The sequence below is a fragment of the Octopus sinensis genome, unplaced genomic scaffold (assembly GCF_006345805.1).
Source record: "Octopus sinensis unplaced genomic scaffold, ASM634580v1 Contig11292, whole genome shotgun sequence".
NCBI lineage: Eukaryota > Metazoa > Mollusca > Cephalopoda > Octopoda > Octopodidae > Octopus > Octopus sinensis.
The window spans coordinates 25,001-31,621 of NW_021832297.1; positions in this window are offsets into that span (position 1 = coordinate 25,001).

The following is a 6,621-nucleotide window of genomic DNA, read 5'->3' on the forward strand; positions in this document are numbered from 1 at the left end:
AAAGAATAAGTCCCGGGGTCGATTTGCTCGACTAAAGGCGGTGCTCCAGCATGGCCGCTGTCAAATGACTGAAACAAGTAAAAGAGTAAAAGAGAATAAGTAGAATAAGTACTAGGTTTACAAAGAATAAGTCCTGGAGTCGATTTGCTCGACTAAAGGCGGTGCTGCAGCATGGCCGCAGTCAAATGACTGAAACAAGTAAAAGAGTAAAAGAGAGAGAGAGAGAGATACTGGTGACGTTTTTGGCTTGGCATCCCAAAATTCCATCTATTTGTCTGACCGTCCTCCATCGATCCGTCCAACAACCTTGAAAGGAAAAATCCCAACAGCTGTGAGACCGGTTACATCCAACCAAACTAAATCTCAGGTTATGATTTGTTTGCGTTGAAATTTTACTAAACTTTAGGAGTGAAATATGAATGCACGACTCATTTGCTTTTTTTTGATTAATAAAAATGAACAAAAGAACCGTTTCTAATCGCCATAGATCGTCATATTTCTTCAATAAGTGGACAACCGTAGATTCATCCATCCTTACATACATACATATATGCATGTGTGTTTTAATCTATCTATCTATACGAGCATACGAACGAACATGCATAATACATACATACATGCATACATTCACACATACACAAGCATACACACACATGCATACATCCATCCATCCATACACACACACATACATACATACACACACACATACATACATACATACATACATACATTCATACATACACACACACACATACATACATACATACATACAAACATACGTACACACATACATGCATACATACATACATACACGCATACATACACATACACACATACACATACACACATGCATACATACATACATTCATACATACACACAGATGCATACATCCACCCATCCATCCATACATACACACATACATACATACATACACGCATACATATACATACATAAAAACAAATTAAAAGGCACACCGTTTGGCAAAACTTGACAAGAACATTTAATCTTTATATATAAAAGTAAGGTTGTGTGTCTGTCCCCTTCGATTTAGATTCCTAACTACTCCCACATTTTGCGATGCAGTTTAACCAAAACCAGGTATCTTATAGTCGTGATTCATATAGAGCCCTTCTGGGTATTAGCGCGCGTCTACGATGAGTCTACGATTTAGAAAAAATTTACCATCATTTTTTTCCATTTTAATGCATATTTTTCGCTATTATATAAGGGAAGTAACTCTCTAAAAATGTCTACGATGAGTCAACGATTAAAAAAAAATTTACCATAATTTTTTTTCCATTTTTAATGCATTTTTTTGCTATTTTTTTGGCTATAACTCTCTAAAAATGCCTTATAGTTATTTCCCTTACAAATCCGAGCAACGCCGGGCGATACTGCTAGTCTATATATATAAAACTGTAGTTGTGTGAGTGTCTGTCCCCTTCGATTTAGATCCTCCTAACTACTCCACATTTTGCGTGCAGTTTAACCAAATTCGGGTATCTTATAGTCGTGATTCATATCGAGCCTGTCTGGGTATTAGCGCGCGTCTACGATGAGTCTACGATTTTAAAAATAACTTAACATCATTTTTTATTCCATTTTAATGCATATTTTTTCGTGTGTCGATGGCGGCGGAGTTGGCGTCCACGCTCACATCTGCACCTGTTTGCTTCTCCCCCTTCCCTCCCTCGTGAAGCTGTGGGGAAGGGAGTGTAAAGAAATCAACGTCGTAAAGCGTTGTCAAGGAGACCAGCGTTCTTTTAGAACAACGACTTCATGGCTTGAAGACACCAAAACAGAAATGGCTAAGAAAGCCCGAATTGGCATCTATAAGGGAAGTAACTCTCAAAAAATGCTTATATAGTTATTTCCCTTACAAACCCGAGCAACGCCGGGTGATACTGTTAGTTTGATATATAATAAAAAGGTACACACACAAAGTATATGCTGTGGTGTGTATAGTTAGATGCAAGAATGCTGATACTGGGTTTAGAGTTCCATGTACTTTATTATCACCTTCCAATGCAGAGGATCCAAAGACCCAGAACGGTGAACAAATGATAGAAGCTCGTGTTTATCATAAATTCTCATACAGATACACATAGACATACATACATAGAATACAGTATCACAAAGGCATATTCCAAGGGGACAGTCGATGGGGTTTTATATATACACACACACACACACACACACACATATATATATATTATATATATATATATATATATATATATGGTTCCAGGTTCAGTCCCACTGCGTGGCATCTTTGGGCAAGTGTCTTCTGCTATAGCCCCGGGCCGACCAATGCTTGTGAGTGGATTTTGTAGACGGAAACTGAAAGAAGCCTGTCGTATATATGTATATAATATATATATATATATATATATATATTGTGTGTGTGTTTGTCCCCCTGCATTGCTTGACAACCGATACTGGTGTGTTTACGTCGTCCCGTCAATTAGCGGTTCGGCAAAAGGTGACCGATAGAATAAGTACTGGGCTTACAAAGAATAAGTCCCAGGGTCGATTTGTTCGACTAAAGGCGGTGCTCCAGCATGGCCGCAGTCAAATGACTGAAACAAGTAAAAGAGTATACGTATCTATCTATCTATGTATGTGTATGTATATATAAATATCCACACACATAGATATGTACGTGCATATTCATTTCATGAATATACACATACATAGCTACATGTGTAGGTATTTATATATGCATACACATACATACATAGATAGATACATACATATATATAATATATATATATATATAATATATATATATATATATATATCTATATACTTATGCATATACATACATACATACACACATACATATATATATATGTGTGTGTGTATATGATATGTACATATATTAATATATATATATATATATATATATACAAATGATGGACTTGATATTCAACCCGGAACTAATGCGGTTTCCAAGAAATCCTCTTGACCACACAGACATGTCAGCGCACATATTCATTATCTTAATTTCCCCGATCGCATCCCACCACACAAAAAAAAAAAAAAAAATAAAGAACTCTTCGTTTAAGCTCTAAAATTTTCCCCAACGTTAAGGACTATGAAATAAAACGAGGCCAACTAAAGTTTACCAAATGATATTCATGACACGTATTAGCATGTTTGCGTTACCGTTCTACCTTGATAAACCAGCCAATCATATTACGAAGCTTGAAGTACCGTAAATACGGACGTTGTCTACCAACCACATGGTTCCGGGTTCAGTCCCACTGCGTGGCACCTTGGGCAAGTGTCTTCTACTATAGCCTCGGGCCGACCAAAGCCTTGTGAGTGGATTTGGTAGACGGAAACTGAAAGAAGCCCGTCGTATATGTGTATATATATATATATATATATATATATATATATATATATATTGCGTTGTGTGTGTTTGTGTGTCTGTGTTTGTCTCCCTAGCATGCTTGACAATCGATGCTGGTGTGTTTATGTCCCCGTTACTTAGCGGTTCGGCAAAAGAGACCGATAGAATAAGTATAGAATAGAAAAGAATATGTCCCGGGGTCGAGTTGCTCGATTAAAGGCGGTGCTCCAGCATGGCCACAGTCAAATGACTGAAACAAGTAAAAGAGTAAAGAGTAACCTAGTTTAAAATTACTGAGGAAGAGGACGTCTGATTCATAGTATTTCTCAGCAAGTTTTTTTTACCCCCACTCACTTCTATTAAAAAGAAAAACAATAGAAATTGGCATAGGACTGAGGACAGACGAAGTATTTGCCAGTGGAGGTTGTTATCGAGGGTTCAACTTGTGTAAGGCCTATTGGAACCCTAGGAGGAGGAAGTACTCCGTCGGTAACGACGACGAGGGTTCTGGTTGATCCGAATCAACGGAACAGCCTGCTCGTGAAATTAACGTGTAAGTGGCTGAGCACTCCACAGACACGTGTACCCTTAACGTAGTTCTTGGGGATATTCAGCGTGACACAGAGAGTGTCTAGAGGCCGACCTTTGAAATACAGGTACAACAGAAACAGGAAGTAAGAGTGAGAGAAAGTTGTGGTGAAAGAGTACAGCAGGGATCACCACCATCCCCTGCCGGAGCCTCAATAAACACTCACAACGCCCGGTCTGGGAATCGAAACCGCGATCCTACGACCGCGAGTCCGCTGCCCTAACCACTGGGCCATTGCGCCTCCACATTGGAACCCTAAGCATTAAAGGAATAAACAGAAAATGAGCTCCGTCCGGGTTGCTGCGGATCTGTGGAATAAGCTTGCCGGACGAGATAGTGAAGATGCCGACGACTGCTCGGTTCAAAGTCTCTCTTGACCAGAAATGGCCTGAACTCTTTGCATGAACACCACCTTGTACATAATTCCATGTCCCCCTACATGGCCTTGCTTTTTGCTTTTTGAGCCAAAAAATTAACTTAACTTAACGTAGAGGAAGCTAAGACAGCATCTAGATGGCCCTGGTTGGAAAGAGGCGATCGATGAAACCAGAAGAATGAGGTGTGGACAGAAGCCCAAGGGTGAATGCTATGAAACCTAAAACACCACTGGGATACAACTCTGACCATGTATCCAGCTGTTGATGTGTGTTGAATTAAGGTTGCTGCGCTGGAAGAATCGTTAGGGCGCCAGTTAAAATGGTTAGCGGTATTTCTTCTCGCGGTATTTCTGCCGTTACGTTGTGAGTTCAAATTCCGCCGAGGTCGACTTTGCCTTTCAATTAAGTACCAGTTATGCACTGGGGTCGATGTAATCGACTTAATCCCTTTGTCTGTCCTTGTTTGTCCCCTCTGTGTTTGGCCCCTTGTGGGTAGTAAAGAAATAGGTATTTCTTCTCGCTGTTTACGCCCTGAATTGAAATCCCACCATGATCAACATTGCCTGTCACCCTTACGGGGTTGACAAAATAAAATACTAGTTAGATATTGAAGTCGACGTAATCATTTGCTCTCTTTCCCTCAAAACTGCTGGTCTTGTACCAAAATTTAAAACCATTATTGTTATTATTAAAGCACCGAATAAGGCGGCGAGCTGGCAGAAACGTTAGCACACTGGGCGAAATGTGTAGCCGTATTTAGTCTGCCGCTACGTTGTGAGTTCAAATTCCACCGAGGTTGACTTTGCCTTTCATCCTTTCGGGGTCGATAAATTAAGTACCAGTTACGCACTGTGATCGATGTAATCGACTTAATCCGTTTGTCTGTCCTTGTTTGTCTTCTCTGTGTCTGGGAAGCACTCCGTCGGTTACGACGACGAGGGTTCCGGTTGATCTGATCAACGGAACAGCCTGCTCGTGAAATTAACGTGTAAGTGGCTGAGCACTCCACAGACACGTGTACCCTTAACGTAGTTCTCGGGGATATTCAGCGTGGCACAGAGATTGACTAGGCCGGCCCTTGAAAATACAGGTACAACAGAAACAGGAAGTAAGAGTGACAGAAGTTGTGGTGAAAGAGTACAGCAGGGATCACCACCATCCTGCCGGAGCCTCGTGGAGCTTTAGGTGTTTCGCTCAATAAACACTCACAACGCCCGGTCTGGGAATCGAAACCGCGATCCTATAACCGCGAGTCCGCTGCCCTAACCACTGGGCCATTGCGCCTCCACATCTCTGTGTCTAGCCCCTTGTGGGTAGTAAAGAAATAGGTATTTCGTCTGCCGCTACGTTCTGAGTTCAAATTCAACCGAGGTCCACTTTGCTTTTCATCCTTTCGGGGTCGATAAATTAAGTACCAGTTACGCACTGGGGTCGATGTAATCGACAAAATCTCCACCTCCCCAAGCTGCCCTTGTGGCAAAAATTTGAAATTATTAAAGCGGTGAGCTGGCAGAATCATTGTGTCCATTATTATTATTATTTTTTTTTTTACAATCGTTTACTAAAATTGGCATCAAATCATTTTATAATATAGTTTCACGCAACATGGGTCTTCTCAATTTGATGAGGTCGTGTCAGTCTAAAAAGGTGCGAGTGCTGTACTTTGAAGAGGGGTGAATTCTATCTTTCTGAAGAAGCTTGCGGCAGAATGAGCGTTCATAGGGTTATAGGATCTTTTCGGTTTGAACGGCAGTTTTTAACATAATTTCTAGGTAACTAAAAACCTTTTAAACTTCGTATACTGGTAGAATGTGTTTATAAAACATCTTTTTCTCTTGACTTTATTGAGAAAATCCTATAGTTTGTCAGATATTTGTTGTTTTTTTCTTCAATTTCTGCAATTTCAATCAATCAATGACGTCCATTGAGGTAAAAAAAACATTCTGTGCCGTATGAATATGTCCCTCGTTTAAGAAACAGATTGGGTTTATTTACATTTGTGAAGAAAAAAAAGATACCTTCCCCCCACCCCTAACCCTAACCCTAACCCTAAAACGGATTGAAATGCAATAGATCGATACTAGGGTCATAATTATGGGTGACAATTTCATATGACACCGCTAGAAAAACTGCCGTTCAAACCGAAAAGATCCGGGTTATATTCTATCAGTTTGAAATGGTGTGGACTCAGACAATTTAAAGAGGTTTTGACAGTCTGCGCCAACAGCCAAAATATTATAAACGTGTCCTTTATATTTTGTTTACAGTTTGTTTACAATTTAAACTAATTTTTTTA